This window comes from Lineus longissimus, chromosome 9, assembly GCF_910592395.1.
Source record: "Lineus longissimus chromosome 9, tnLinLong1.2, whole genome shotgun sequence".
Taxonomy (NCBI): Eukaryota; Metazoa; Nemertea; class Pilidiophora; order Heteronemertea; family Lineidae; genus Lineus; species Lineus longissimus.
In genome coordinates this window covers 15,114,307-15,131,286 of record NC_088316.1, presented here as the reverse complement: position 1 = coordinate 15,131,286, position 16,980 = coordinate 15,114,307, and the positions used below count along the sequence as shown (strand labels likewise).

Sequence of the window (16,980 nt, the reverse complement as noted above, 5' to 3'; positions counted from 1 at the left end):
GATCTGATGGGGGGGGGATTGATGTGGTTTAGCTAAATATCAAAGTTCTGCCATAAACATCGCAAATATTGGGTGCAAAACACTATTTGCTTTGTCTTACATGTACTTTTAGAAATGTACATGTACTTTATGAAGTTGACCTGAAACCCATGTGTAGATGATCGATTAGAAATGATTTATTTCCTTTTTCAGGCTAGCCTGTATGTTGTTCAAGAAATTTAAGAGAAACGTGGTTACTCCTGTGTAAAATTATCGGCATGAAATGTTAACAGGCTTGTCACTAGAATGCTCATTAAGAATGAAAGATTATCAAATTAAATTCCCCCTGGGTCTAATTACATCATGAAATGTGGCTTTGAACAGCTACCAAGGTCATACCAACCTTGGGGGCTGCAAATACCCATACAGTATTATGATGGATGGAAAAAAAGAACAGAAAGGAATCAACAAGGGAATGATCAGATTTCTTGAGGTCAGAATTTGATTCCAATCATGTATGATCATAGTTGGATTCAAACTTAAAATCAAATTCTTCGATTCTCTGAAGGAGTTCTATAGACTTGAAATCAACAGCAAGTTGGATCCCTGAGGCCTTCTATTTCAAGTGGTCGATCCAAAGACAAGAGGAGCAAACATCAGGAAGAAATGTCCAGCACCCTGGGATAGAATTGGAATCATAAATCTGGATGATATTGACAGAATCTGGACACAAAGTAGCATTCCACGGTTATATTCTGTGCCTGAAGTGTCGGTTTCAAAGTGTTCTGAGATCCAAAGATGGTGATAATGTCTGAAGGAAGAGACAGTTTAGCCGGAAGGTGGAGATGGTTGTGGGCTTGATAGTCCCAGTCTGGATACTCCAAGTCTGAGAAATTGCTATGAATTAGTCTTCCTGGCCAAGAATTTGAGTCTTTCTTCTTCGTCAGCATTTGGAATGTTCAAGATGCACGCTAGACAGCCGTTTCAGTATCCAAGTCGACTTGCTGAGAGAATTCTGGTTTAGGGGCCGTGGGATTTCTTGTCACAGTGGCGTCCTTTGGTCCGGGTTTCTCTCTGCGGAGTCAAAACTCAATGGAATCAGGTTTCTTTGTCTTTGAGAATGTCTGGTTAAAAAGATTAGTTATAGAGGTTTTGCTGTTGATTTCAAAGCCAAAGAAAAGGTCAATCATGCTAAAATGAGGAACCTTTTAGCTCCTACAATGTCTCGTGACCTTTGAGTTGTCCCTTTAGGCCTTATTCAAGCAAAGACATTTGTTATTGTGGGTTGTGTCGGGTACGGTGTATGATTTCAAATAAGGCAGATTAATTTTATCCTCGAGTTATTGGGTTTTTGGATGGAAAGCTTCTCATTGTCCTTAGAATAGCGTGTTGGCATGGCAGCCCTCATAGCATCAATGTGTGTAACTTTAATAGATGCATGTTCCTTTTCTCAATCTACATAGGTTTTTCTCCTTCCTATAAATATCCATACACAAACATTAAAAAATTATCTGATGACAACACTTTTGAAACTGATCCAAGGATTACCACAGGCAAGTTTTTGAAAGGTAAAGTGCATTAGCAAAGTTTTGCATCAGGTGATGAAATATCAGGAGATGAGGAAATGAAAGAATTTCGGAATCACACGGATCAGATTTTAAACTGCTGCCAGAAATTCTCTCAAATCCAGGGTAAATTTGAATAGCAAAATATAAAACAAGCGAGAAACTGGAATACTCTCGTATCTTTTATTTTTGAGGCATGTGAGAGCGCACTTGATAACTCTGTTTGATGTTGTAGTGGAGCATTTGGTAGTTGTTTATTTGTAATTTTAGAGTTGTGATGTTGGCAAAGTGTGGCAGGTATCAAAGGATATTTTAGTATGGAAGTTAATGGCATAGTTGTTGTGGGTTTCTGATGCAAAAATAAACTCTGTTATATTTGCCTGCCTATTATTTTCAGAGGAGGCATATGATCACAGACTTTGGGTGTGTGAAATATTTAACTTAATGGTTTTATCATCGGAAGATGCACCCATTGGAAAAAATTAATCGATGCAAAAGTCTGAAAATGATGTTAGGGCTGGGAAGATAAAGGGGTTTTGAATAACCAAATGTAGAACTTGTGCGCGAGCTTGGTCACAACTGATGCTGTTCACCATTATCAATATTTAGTTGTCTGTGTGCAGCAAATTTTAGTCAGCCATGCAAAGGTGATTGGTGAGAATTATCTTTCTATGTTAACTGAAGCGTATCTTGTTTCTTTGTGGCATACAATCGAGAGATAAGCTGAAAAGGGTGTGGCCCGATCGTTAGTGCGCCGAGTGGAAAATGCTGATTAGTTGTGAAGATATCGGGTTGCATGCAAATGATATCATCGACTGGTGCACCGTATTCTATTCTTGTTGCAATATACCGGATAATTGCTGTTCTCTGTAGCCGTAAGCTGTTGCATACTTTCTATTTCATTTGATTCCAACATTGCGAGCCATCTGGGCAAGTGAGTGCAGAACTCGCACCCATCCAATGACCAAGCAGCTTCTAGAATATCTTGAATTTCAGATTCACAAATAGATCCAGTCTCTTCTTTGTTTGTATGCATTAGTGTGTATGATCACTGCCATTTCTAGTTGATGACAATTATGGCACAGTGATTCATGTCGCCACAATGGTGCCCAGTCTATGGCGTTTCTGAGAAGCCAGTGCTGTTGTCCTGGCAGATATCAGTTTCTCCTCACTCTTGTTCTAACCACTTATCAAAGGATATGGCATCTATCTCTTATTGAATATTTAATGGCACTGGCATCTTGGATGATGCGGTTTCATATAAAGTGAAAGAACAGACCCAAATTGGTATCTCTTGTCTCTGACCACAACAAGTTATGTGAACTGGCAGCCATTTCTTAAAGAGTTGATTCCCTATGGTCACAGCAATTTGATACTGCTGTTTCGAAGTTTTGAATCAAGGGCGAGAAACCACCCATAGTTTGAAGTGTAAAGCTATGAGGCAGACACAACGACAATGGATTGTAACAGATATTACCTCAGGGAGGACATTGTGAGAGAACCAGACTCAGTGTTCTCGGAGCACGGGAGAAATTGACAATAAATCTTTGCTCAATCCACAAGGGAAGGCTTAACCGCATCTCCCAGTGTCTTGACAACTAAAGAAAATGCCAACTATCACCATTGTTCGCCCAAAGGTCGAGTACATGTATCTTTCTCTCCTACTGAGAGGGAAGATTATCCACTCTGGTTGTAGGTCACTTCTATTTTCATTGCGGTTCAAAAGAAAGAAAGCTGGACAACTGTGCCATTTAGGAATCATGGCAGGTTGCTGAAAGTTGTTGTGATATCTAAAGCCCAGCCTCTGGCAAATGATGATGTTTGGGATCATATTTCATTGCCTTTTCTAAAGCAATGGTAACTTTATGGTGCAAATGTAGACAACATCTCATGTCGAAATGATGTTTTATCTGAAAAGCAAAGTCATGACTGTCACAAGAAAATAAAAAATCATGCATTATTCACAAAGGCTGCTAAGCTGTTGTATATTATGTCAGTTCTATTTTTGCCATGGTTTGAACAATTAGTTTGAGTAATGTTACCATTTATAGCAGCTCGCTGAAAGAAGATGGAACGTGAGGCAGAAGTGCAACCTTTGAAAAATATTTGTGATATTTCTATGACTGAAAGAGCTGCCGAGAATGGTGGAGTCTTACATTTATGATTGAGCGTAGTCCAAATGAAGATTATCTGACAAAATGTATTATGCGTCGTTCAGTGTTATTGATGTGGGGGTGTGAATCTGTCCAAGGCCATCTTAGTGATGTTGGTACTCTATGCATTCTCAGCCCCCCCCCCCAATGTCATTGCCTCATCGTAATTGCTATCAGACCAGCCAAGCCCAGCTGTTGGATGAAGGAAATTTGCTAATGGGCCTTGCTTTTACATCCTAGTGCTTACCGTTTTACTCACGATAATCCATGGGCGGATTTGGTAAATCAAGATTAATGGCTTCAGGATGTCACACAGCCATCATTTGGGATTGATAGGAAACGTCGGAGACAGCCTCGGACAATCAGTAGTCATTGCAGGTCCTGAAACCTGACAAGGTCACTGAATACTTAATTGGTCTCTCGGGGTATCAAAGGACCAACGGGAATACTCTTCTGTCTCAGGCGTGGATCCAAGGAGTGGGGCAAGGAGTGGCCGGCATACTTGATGCTCCCTCCACCGCTCCATTGGCCTATTTCATGAAAAATCTTTGAAATGGACCATGCATTTTTGAAACACGCCAGGAGTGTTGATGAGAACTTCTGCACACATCTCCTCATTTTCTGGCTACTGGATCCGCCCCTGTGTCTGGTCACACCACTAACAGAAAGAACAGTAAAGACATGGCCACTGGACCAAATCAGCTTCTCTCATATGATGGGTTTGAGGTTTGCTGCCAAGATGTGCTTTAAACTGGCTACTTATGAATTCCTGGAATGTGATGTATTCAGCATAGTAGTGTAGTCATGACGGATTGCTCTCGGCTACGCTAGCAACATGCTGCTGATAATTAGTTCCTGGACGCTTGAATGATGTCATTTTATTTCACAAATCCTATTAACTTGTCGGTAATTGGTTGAAAATGTTGCTGTTGGCACCGCTTTGCCAGAAATAAGTCAGACAAAATTGGTTTCAGTTGAAGCGCAGTTGAGTGAAAAATCAGCAGTTTTAGGTTCTGTTGCTTGAAAGTTCACTATTTGATGTACTTCAAAGAAATAGATTCTGTAGATTGTGTTACCATTAACACATTAATGACGTATTAATGACACTTTCCAAGTACTCTTGAACCGGTTCTATCAACATTTGACTGTTATAAGCGTAGCTATTGTGATTCAAAAACTTCATGTCTGGCGGGTTGCAATTGGGTGTAATTTCGCAAAACAGATTAAAATCGATAGTCATGTGCGGTAATGTGCGACCAAATTTGATTAAAATTTTTACACTTTTCAAGAAAAAAGATGCAAATTGGAAAGTAAAATCCTTTGAATAAACTGTTTATCAAATTTGGCTCAGATATAAATGTGGCAGACACAGAATTTGTCACTTTCAATGGACCAAATTTCAGTTCAGGAAATGGGATTCATTGCAGTTGAGTGAGGTTGTCAGACTGTGAGAAAAGAACGTAATTGTGGCTCTGGTTATTTCATTTAGAGAGAGGTTTCATTGCATTCTGGCAAAGCCTCAGTTTTGCAGAATGTGGCCGCTCCAGGTAGAATAAAACAGCGTCCACTCCCACCTATTTATAAAATCCCTGGGCATTGTTGTTGTAACCATCAAATATTTGAAGATATTTTAGCGCAGAATTTGTGTAGTAACGGATGCCATGCATGGTAATGGGTTTCCTTGTTCTGATGCTGCTGCTATACCAGTAATTGATTGTGTTATGTTAATCAATAAACTTGGTTTTGGTACCACTCCCATTATTAACCCTATTTAATGAGTCTATTCTAAAAGCACGGATATTTTATGGGTTGTAGTTACGTGATTAAATGAAGGTGTTGTTGCTTGGAAATATCCTGGTCTTGCAAAACCCTCCCAGATTGCCAGATTTGATATCAAAGCTAACCTTTAGTATCCAAGCTGATATCAATAAGTCTGCTCTACATACAAAATATGTAACCGTAAATGTAATCCGTTATTTATATCAATATATGTCTGGACAATTTCCTATCATGTGCAAATAATCAATAAGATTCATTGCTAATATTGTGTGACCTTCAAAGTTCAAACTGCTTCCTTCCCTTTTGGGTATAAATAATAATTAGTGGGAGGACCTGTTCAATTATTCAGTTGAAATCAATTTTCTTGTTGATTAAGTAGTGGAAATTGGATAATTTGTAGCATTGAACATTATTAACGGAGAAAATGTGGTTCAGGGCCCTTATTAACCCTCGGCTTGAGTAAGCTATAGGATAATGTCAACATGTGCTTTGTCCGTCCATCTGTTTGCCAATCTTTCATCCTTTAAAGTTTTCGACTATATGTTGCTGCTTAGGTATTGGTGATAACGTAATCATGTTCATCGTGACTAATCGACATGTCAGACTTCTCCCCTATCACCATGCCACACTTTAAAAGTCCTCGTTTGGATGTTTGATGGTCTTAAAAATTTTAAAAACGGCATGGGCATCGAGCCTTGAGCAAAAGTGGCAAGTCTGTATGAATCATAATTCTTACATTTTTTCTCCTCTTCTGTCTTTACAGATTTGAAGTCAGTCAAAAACTCATTTGAACACTGAAATCAAGGTTAGTATATTTTAAGAGGAGTTTTGAAACCAAAAGATTCTGTTCATTTGAGCTTTGACAAATTATTGAATACCTTCGCCTAATAAACTAATCATCAATATCAAGCATGCGTTCACGGAATTCATCCACATCTTTGTTCACGAATCAATACTAATTAACTCGCAAGATAATTAGCGCCGAGGTGATGTGGTGCAACAAATAGGGTGACCACGTCAATCGATGTGGCATGTCCTCAGGGGTTATGGGTAAAGAATGGCATCTGTATGATGTTGATGTCTCGTGTGGTTGTGGTGAGAGATTGGCTTGAGAATGTTTGAGATGACATTGAGCAAGGACAAAGGGCCATGGCCTGACATTTCGGTTCATACTATCAGTGGTCTTTCTTTGGTAAGGCCAGTTGCCATTGATGTCATCACTGAGAGGGATGGTCAGAAAGGGAAGAATCTTGATATTCTAGGTACACAGATCTAAGACTTGGTGAGAGATTGGCTTGAGAATGTTTGAGATGACATCGAGCAATGAGGGCCATGGCTTGACATTTCGGTTCATACTATCAGTGGTCCCTCTTTGGTAAGGCCAATTGCCATTGTTGCATCACTGAGAGGGATGGTTAGAAAGGGAAGAATCTTGATATTCTAGGTACACAGATCTAAGACTTGTTCATTAACTGGCATTGGCATGACCACCTCCTGGTCAAGGGCTTGATATGACCATCGGGCCACTTGGTGTCACCCTGCCTTTGTAAATCCCCATTGAATAAGTTGAATTGTTTCAAATGACCATGTGCATATGTCTAGTTTGGCTTGGCTAGAAAATTCGGAAGTATAGTCTTTTTATATGAAAGGAGAGTATATCTACTCAGTGTTGGTGTTAAAATGGCCTATTCCTACACGGCTTGTAGAACACAATGATCCATACAGAGACTATAATTGTACCATGGCTATTCTTGTACCACCTTACCTCATATGTAACATCTACTTGACAACCTGATGAATGAGGAGAGACCTAACTGTAACAAAAAACCTCCATCTATTTCTTGTATTTCCCCGAGGAACTCTCAAATGTACATTTCCCCAATTGGATGTTGCTCTGGGTTACACTTGCTCCTTTCTAAGAAATTACCAAGATAGTGGAAATTAATCCGGCAACCGCCATAAAGAAAAGTATCGCCCAGGGCCGTCCATGTAGCAAACAAATTGCTTGGGTCAGCGTTGCCATGGCTACCGATTTCTTTTTCCAAAAGGCAGCTGCCTTGTTCTTGAATGACAAAGAACTAAGAAGCAGGAAATAGTCTCGTACATTTCAATTTTGCATTTTTCACAATTGTAATATTGCAATACGCTGTTGTTATCAGGCGATGCTCTGAAATGCGCAAGAACCAAACTTTGGTTTATCTGAGGAGTCACGACTCACCAGGCAATTAAGGCATACAGTGGGAGCTCCCTGAGCAGACTCCTCTGTTAGCAGGACGTCCTCTCTATCATGGGCACTCCCCTCCCCTCCCCGGATATGTGGTCAAGAGCTCTTTCATTGTCAGGTTGTTTATCAGGCTTTCACCACATGTTTTGTGATTGAGTTATTTCCTATCCGATGGCAGTGGGAAATTACTTCTTGGCGTCATGTGAACTCGATGGAAGCAAATGACTCAATTTGCTGGCATAGGTAGAAAAAAAGAAATTCCCTCTATATCTCTGTGTATCGATTTGATGCTTTGTTGTTTCCAACTGTTGTCTTGAAGACCATGTTTAAAAGTCCTGGTGGCTGAGCTTGATTAAGAGAGAAAATGCTGCAGATGTAACCATGTTTCAAACGCCAGACAAACCCTGATGCCCAGACACATCCATTTCATGAGCAGTTTAGGTGATTCAGCCATAACCATAAATCATCGTATTGATTCTGTATATACAAAAGATGATATCCATGATTTATGACCAATGCTAATAGTAATGAATTGTCTCTAAAGCCATAAGCTGGCCACTGGGAATGACAATATCGAGGTTGTGTGTGGACACACCTTATTACCTTATTGTCTTGTATGGTTCTCAATCATAAAGTAGGTGACAGACTTGTAAAGCAGGTGACAGACTGGCATGGGAGCTTAGTGTAGCGGCAGTATTTTCTCAATCACCACAGTAAAATGAAAAATGTGCAGTTACCTCGCAGACTTAAAGTTGCCAACTACGCATTCTTTAAATCCATTAACTGATTATGCCGAGACACAACCATTCCATGACCTGTTGAGGTGATTCAGCCATAACATAAACCATCTTATTGATTCTGTATATACATCAGATGATACCCATGATTTATGACCGATGCTAATGTAATAAATTGTCTCGGAAGCCATAAGGCGGCTTGGATTAAATGATAATATTGAGGTGCGTGTCTGGGCGCAGCCTTGTCTGAGCAGTGAAGATGAAGGGAGTGGTTCGAAACCACAACCCCTGGCTTGACAGATAGATGCCTCAACTCGCACACCACCACACTCCATAGTCCTGTCCCATCCTTACAGGCAGCACTTCACTGCAATCTCGGAACCACATGTGTCAAGATGCACAAGACCCATTTGTTGCTTTATGTTGACAATGAAGTTTGCAATATTTTTGTAAATGTTTCCAAATTTCATGGACTAAAATTCAAATTAAATCGCTTTCCACAGAAGCACAAAAGCCTTTCGCTCTATCAATTAGGCATACAAAATGTAGACATCTGTCTTGCTGATCCCGACTGTCAAGTCGATCGATCTCTGTGAAATACCAATTTCTGATAATGGTCTCCTTTGTTTGGGAATGGCAGGAAAACTCATCTCATTGTATTAGTGGAAGGCAGGGGAGTTGCATTAGCAATCAGTCTGGGATAGTGGGATTTCGGTAATGATCTTTTCTATCATCCTGGCATGGCAGTTGTGTTACTAAGCGTTCCTTAAATGAGTAATTTTTGGTGCTGCGACCTGTGTCATAGCCGTGCTGCGACCTATGTGGTTGCCATGACCACGTGATAGTTGTGATTGGAAAGTGGTTGTTGATTGGTTAAACCATAATCGATCAAAAGTCCCTGATGGACGTTAGTAATGATAATTTCCTTGTCTTGACAGTTGTGTCTTTGGTATTGTTGCAGACTTATCTGTGGAAAGAAGATGTGAGATTCATGTTCTTTCTGCTCTTTTGCCTTTTCAGACTAACTTCATCAAGAACGGCCAAGGAGCAGGTAAGTGTGAAAAATCTCATGTCAATCTCCCTTCGTGCTAATGTTGTTAGTGCCCCACAGTATTCATTTAGCACCTTTATTGGAAATTGACCCAATCCAGGGCGTCTGAGTTCACTACTCATTGAAGGAGATACAGTCCAAGGGAGAAGTGATGGAACTCCTTGGTTTTGAAGAACTCATGCCAGCATGAAGCTGTTGCCTGGCTTAAGTTCTTTATATCAAGACTGTGTTACTGGGCAAAGTAATGGCAACAGTCACCCAATAGGCTGACTTCTTTATCGTACTCCTCTTGTTCTATACGTAGACTTTTTTTGTGGCGTAGAACCCATCAAGAATTCCATCCAACTTTCACTCCTGCGGTACGATCAGGTCACTCCACATACACAACTAAGCCGGACTAGCACGCAAGAAATTTTCCACGAAAAATTGATTACTTTGCGTGTCGGGAACTTGACGTTTGGGATCAATGCAGCATGAAGTTAGCGAGATGACGGCTGCCTAGCGCAATCAGCTACAGACTTCTTGACAAGCATGATCCCTTGAAAGAATTACGCTTTTTTCCCTGCGTCTATTTTTGCTAACGACGATACTATTATCATATGTCTTATGAAGATTACACAGGCGCCTTCCAAGAAAAGTTTTAATAAACTGGTCTAGGGTGCTGATGGGCTTGTTGACAAGTATCATGATCCAGATAGAAAATTGTTTTTTTCTTCCAATTTTGTCAGCTTTTCTATTAATGACTTTTACCGTAATGGATATTTTGTGAGACTTAAGGAGCTTACCAAGGCGGCTCTTACAAGGAATGATGATAGAGGATGACAACCAAGCCTAACAGGGTTTACCATACCCGTGTGAGGTCAATTCCTTGCCCTGCTTTAGACACCAGATACAACAAACCACAGCCTTACTGTACCGTAGAGCTTGGATGTTCTATTTTGGCAAACCCATGATGAAAATGCCAATTTTTTTAGGAAGCTTTCCAGGCACCTCTTTCCCAGCAAAAAGCAGTCTAACGAGATGAAAACGTGATAGTCTCATTGACTTTCGAAGATGCGAATTTTCCAACAAGATTTGCTTTTACACTTCTTGACAGATTTGATCCTCGTGATAGTATTTTTTTCTATTTTGCCTCTGGTATTTTCCCTTAGCAGTATTAGCACTAATGGAAATATCATTAGGTTCTGGGAATAGCACTAAAGCCTCCTCAGCAATGAACCAATGAAAAATATGATATGATGATCACAACATTTTCTCATTTCCATTTTTCCTGATAAATCCCCGCTTGGCTCCACAATATTTTGAAAAATCCAAATTTGAAGTTTTTCAATTTTTTCTTTCAGAAGAAAAATCTATCTCATTAGATGCTTACCAATGCAGCAGAGTGCGAGTGTGATCTTTTGCACCATTTTCTTTTTGAAAAGTTTGTTAAAAGCGAGAACATTAGGTTCTAAGCTGCTTTGACTCAAGCTCCAAAAAGCATCTATCTTATGAATGTATCCCTCGTCTGTCGCTGTGATGAAAAGAGGCATTAGATGGGGGTTTATTGAAGATTCCTTGTGATGAATACCACACGACAGACCAAATCTCCAGCGTAATTTCTTATAAAATATGGCTTTTTTGGATGGTAATGGACGACAGGACGTGACATCAATTTTGAAATCTTGGCATGTAATCCTAAGTGTGGGCGAAAGTACTAGTTGCCATCTTTTAGTATGAGTCAACTCATTTTTCTTTGCAGTTTTTCTGGGAAATTTCTGAAGCTTTCTAACAAAATGGAGCTTTTCTTTCATGGTCATGCTGGTCTGGACATGACTAAAATCGTAAAAGCCTTGGGATGGGCACCGAGCTCAAACTTAAATCTCACCAACCACAACACGTTACTGTCATTTCCAGTTTCTTAATGCAGGCACTTTTTCTAAAGCTTCTTACAATGCTGCTTTTTGGTTATGACGTGATTTAAATCTTGAAGGTAAGGCATGGGTGCTGAGTTCCAATCCATCGGAGTGCAAAATGAAATCTGACCATTTCTAACTCTAGCTGTGTACATGCCACTCATCCACTGACTAGCTACACCCAATATTACTTACATGTACCTTGTTGATGGGGACATGTGCACCAACAGTAAGGCTATAAAGAAATCCATCATAGCATGGCTGGTGAGGGAGGACTATCTACTTTGGGTACAATACAAGCTGTGAGTGAGAATTTCTCGAATGAGCCTGTCAGCAAAACCGAGATTAAAGATTATTTTCTATCATAAACCTAAATAGTCATAATCGAAACAAATAGCGTATTATGCGAGATGAGTTTGGTAAAATAGGCGATGAAATTGTCTTCAAATTGGTGTGCCAGATCGTGAGCAAACCTAAGATTATCCTCATCTCATTCCCATCACAATCCAAGGATTTGTATCACGCCATTCCCATCAGATAATACCCATTATTATCTTGACTAAGTGTTGCTTAGAGTTAGCAATCCCACTGACTATATGTAGGAGTGCCGGAGAATTCATAGAATTCATCAGAATGTTGGATTGGTTTTAGACCGTGTGACAGAGAATTCATAGAATTCATCAGCATGTTGGATTGGTTTTAGACCGTGACAGAGAATTCATAGAATTCATCAGCATGTTGGATTGGTTTTAGACTGTGACAGAGAATTCATGGAATTGATCAGCATGTTGGATTGGTTTTAGACTGTGTGTCGGAGAATTCAGAGAATTCATCAGCACGTTGGATTGGTTTTAGACTGTTTGACAGAGAGTTCATCAGCACGTTGGATTGGTTTTAGACTGTGTGACAGAGAATTCATGGAATTCATTAGCATGTTAAATTGGTTTTAGACTGTGTGACAGAGAATTCATAGAATTCATCAGCATGTTGGATTGGTTTTAGACTGTGACAGAGAATTCATGGAATTCATCAGCTTGTTGGATTAGTTTTAGACTGTGTGACAGAGAATTCATAGAATTCATCAGCATGTTGGATTGCTCTTAGACTGTGACAGAGAATTCATGGAATTCATCAACATGTTGGATTGGATTTAGGCTTGAAAGGGCAGATGGGAAGTATGGTAGTATCTGGCAAACTCTTTTGACCTTCGAAGTTTTGTTCAAAAGTAATCTTTTGGGCCTTGCTCATATTGGGAGATTAGGGTCAGGGTTTGTTCACCACTTGGCTGAATATTGTGCTTACCTGCACATAGATCTCTGTCCTGGCAACTACCGTGCCTCAAATAATATATTTCTTATTGTGGGGACTTTTACCACTCTGTAATGATCGAACCTTTGCCATCTTTGTCATATCGGAACTGACTACTCCTAGTTCTTCTATTAGCACCTTCTGTTTACATCTGAGTCACACCTACGGCATTTTCCAACGACAATTGGCGTTGTACTATTCCGTACATAGACTTTGTCAATTTCGCGTCTTGTACAATGCTACACTTCTTCTGTCATCCTAATCCCTGGCATATGAGATTGGCTGCCGCCTTGCTAAGATGCAGCGTTACGCGGCGGACAATGTCGTGCCAGATTCTAATTTCTTCACAGAAGGGGCGACATCAACAACATGAGAGATCATATTATTGCACATCTTTTCTTACTTATGTAATAAAAGATGTGTCCGGGTCCGGGATTAAGGCGTGAATCATGACTTATCGTGTTATTGAGGTTAACTCTTTCAGAAGGTTTACTCTGAAAGCACGAGAAGACCAATTCACTGTAATGATACCTTAAAGCGAAGAAACTCTTTTAACAGTTTACTTTGAAAACAAGAGAATATCCAAAAGCGAAGAAATTCTTAATAGTTTACTCTGAAAACAGGAGAATGTCATCATTGTACATGTAGTGATAGCCAAAAGCAAAGCAGTTTTTTCAATGGTCTATGGTTGACATAGAGTGGATTTCTGCTTGAAAGAAAGGAAAAATAGAAGCATAAAAACCTCTTGAATCATTTTCTTCGAAAATAGAGCTGAAATTGAATATTTCGTTGGCATTACCCTTTTGCCTTAACCAAGAGGCATTTGGGAATTCTCTTGAAATGTCGACCGTCATCGTCTTTTGAAATAAAATCGCTTGTTGTTGTGCTGCTGGATTAACCATGAGTCACAAATTGTCATATTACGCAATAAAAAAACAGAGATAGCGTTTTCGTCTTGAAAAAATTGGATTTGGAATTCTCCTCGTATTATCAAATCCCCGAGTTCACTCCATTTATTTTCGATCCAGACTCAAATTTTTTGAATAAATTTTCCTGTTGTGAGCACAGAATATTCAACGCCAATAAATATTTTCCGATTCATTTAACTTTTCTACCCACTGCAGTTTGATTGGTTGGCGAAGCAGAAAATTTTCACAAAAGAGTAAATCGGCAGTTAATTTGCTGTCTAAACCCGAACTAATCAAACGGCTTCCATTCTCTCAGTGCTTTAATTGAACCTTGCCTTTGGGAGAAAGAACTACTTTTTCTGCTTTTGTTTATTCGATCGTTCAAGCTTCACAGCTCCCAACTGTCAGAGTTTGAAATAATAAGTGGAATTTTTCAGTCGCTTTTTTAGAAAAAAGGACAGATTGAAGAAGGGAAACGCTGCCGGGTGGCAGTGCCATGACTCATCCGTATAACCTTCTTCTGCGTAATACCATTATGCATTGGCTGATGCACTATGAGAACATCTACCTGTGGTGCTTAAGGAGGGAAGGATAGGGGATATGTGTTCAGCCACCTTCTGTAGGCCACTGAAGTCTTTAATATTTTCCTTTCTATTCAGAAGTTTAAGCTTTGACGCCGACTCCCGACATCCGCTTATGAAATATTAAGTAAAATTTTTCAAAAGAGCAGTCATCAAAGTCAACTGTGAAATTGGAAATTGGGTTGAGTGGTAATTTTCAATCATGAAGTAGAAGGAAGGCTTTGCTGAGGAAAATCGATATGAGCAGTGGGACTGAAGCTGCATACAGGGCTTTTCTTCTGGCTTAGTAGGATTCTATCCCGTGTCACAAGGGATTTTATGTCAGTACAATTTTATGACTGCATCGATGATCCGGTGTCAACTTTATCTACTCATATCATGGTCTTAGTTGATAAATGTGTGTCGGGAAGTTCGTACTGTAGTTGTGTTATAGCAGATCGCCCGAAGTCCAAATTTGTTTTTCACTTTCCCTCAATAATTGCACACTGAGGGTGAATGGTATCTCTTTTCTCAGCCAAGAGCAATTACTACTTGTTCCTCTACTTCATACAAGACTTATTGGCAGACATGGCTGTGATGGAGATCATCAAATTGATGCCCCTTCAACCAGAGACTCTTGCATGCCATGAAGTAAGAGCTCTGGACGTGAGATTGTGCTGTTCCTTTCGCCCAATTGCAACAAACACAGGTTTAACCACATCTTTGTCCCCAGCTAATTAGCACAGTTAGTGTCTGTTCCATTTCATTGTCCAAGATAGTTATTAGCTAACCTGTCACTTGATGGTTGTGGGATGTCTCATCAGGCCTCCTGATGGTCAGGTGATGGCATCAACGGCATATATGACATTGCTTTTCCTTGGTAAAATGAGTATAGGACTGGAAAAAATCCTCCTGATTCAATTTGGCTCATTCCTGAAATAGAAGAGCGCAGATGTGCTCTGTATCTGCTTTATGCATAATTTACCTCATGTCCTGATGATGGATGCTCTGTCCTTGAGATTCTATCTTTGACCTTGGTCAAGGGTAAGTTGTATTACTGAGACTGTTGCAACTCTAGAACAAGTATGTTGTACTGAGATACACTGGTGAAGTTTGGCAGTTTTGGTTCATGTTAGGGTGACATTTGGCACAGTATTTTTCGCTTCACCTGAACCTGAACATATCCTGTATGTGGAGGTGTAGATGATGTACAGCCAACTTGAATCTTCTTGGCAAGATTTTGGATAGAAATAGGAATAATGTGTACCACCCTATAAGACACTAGCATCCTGTACAGCAACATAATAAATCTACCTCTATGTTTGATCTTGATTGGCTGAAACCTGGTGCGATCATTGGTAACATTCTTGTCCTAAGTGATAGTAAATTGGCAAAATCAAGCGTATTCTTCCAGTGGAGGGTGACCGCAGTTTGACCCTTCTTGATTGGTTTGGTCAAGCTTCCTTTGGGAGGATTTCGTGGATATGACGCTTATATGAAATCCCTGACTATGTAATTGGTGGATTATCTTGAATATTTCAGGGGGCAATCAGGATGAATTCAAGCTTAGGCTTGAGTCAAAATAGATCTGTTACAGTAGATTAGTTATGAGACTGTTTTGTGCCAGATGACTCGAAGACTGTTTTGTGCCAGATGACTTGAAGACTGTTTTGTGGTAGATGAATCTACTCTGGAGAGTCCACCTTCACTGATTGATCAATTCTTGACCACCTGTCAATGACATATCAGATAGTTGCCCCCTGCCTCTGTCCGCCAGGTAACCCTTGGCAATAATTGATCATTTTCAAATGCCTGTATTAGTAATTGAAGGAAATCGATCATCTTGCTGGGTGTCTTACTAAGCCTTAGGGATGCCAGAATAAATTGGACTCATTTGTAAGGAAAATGGTTGACATTCCTTGGTTTCAGTTGTTGTCGGGGTCAGGTGGGGTTGACCAATTGATGATCAGTTGCAGGTGTCTCTCTTGTTGTCCATAGTATCATCTTGAGCCTTAGGCATGCTGGAATATATTGGTTGCATTCTTGAGACAAATGGTCGATATTACGACGGTTAGATTTTGGGGGGGGGGATCAAGTTCTGGTGGATGGGTGGAGATGAGCATCTTTCTGGAGGGTGACCAGTTTTCTATTTGTCGATTTGTCTTGTAAGCCTCCGGGACGCAGATGCCAATTGGTTTTATTTAGATGGGAAATGGTCAGTGTTCCGCAAATGGTGCTTGGGGCCAGGTTCTGAGGATGACAGTCTTGTTGGTGACTAATTTGGGACTGAGCCATCTTTTAGTCTGTTGCCCTTAGCCTCTGGGATGCCAGAATAAATCGGTTTCATTGAGGACACAAATGTTGAAAGCCCTACAAGGAGCATATTGGGAAAGTGTTTGGCACGCTTGGTCATAGCTGGAAGGGGAAGGAGAAGTCTCCCCCCGCCCCACGTGATCGAAAAGATAGCTGTAGCTAGGCTGTAGACCTTGCTGTTTATCTTATAAAACCTCGCCTCTAATCTTTCATTCGAATGCACACCATTGTCAAGTCCATTATTGATGCCCTGTCTGAAGATTTTACAAATGCAGCCACAAAAACATAGATAATTGTGAAATTCATGGTCATATCCATCCATAAACGTCAAGTCAATTTAAAATGCCATTTATTTCTGTTTCCTCCTTTATTATCGTCGGTGAATATTGAAGGTCACGCACGAGAAATCCTGAGGGAATGCAAAAATCTGAACAAACATATGAGATCGAGATTAGCTGGGTTGAAACGGGGAAAGATAATGTTATCCTTAGAGCCCAAGGCTTATCCA

General features: G+C 40.1%; 1 protein-coding gene across 3 annotated transcripts in view; it reads left to right on the top strand.

Annotated features, from left to right (window-relative positions):
* The window catches only part of LOC135493197 (protein Fe65 homolog), a 152,247-nt gene that overhangs the window by 15,825 nt on the left and 119,442 nt on the right, over positions 1–16,980 (top strand). For 2 of the 3 annotated variants that reach the window (XM_064780272.1, XM_064780271.1), the window contains exons 2-3: positions 6,240–6,281; positions 9,458–9,488. The gene's annotated coding sequence lies outside the window, so the exon portion shown is untranslated. The remainder of the gene's footprint in view (positions 1–6,239; positions 6,282–9,457; positions 9,489–16,980) is intronic. The other variant, XM_064780273.1, reaches the window with a different exon arrangement.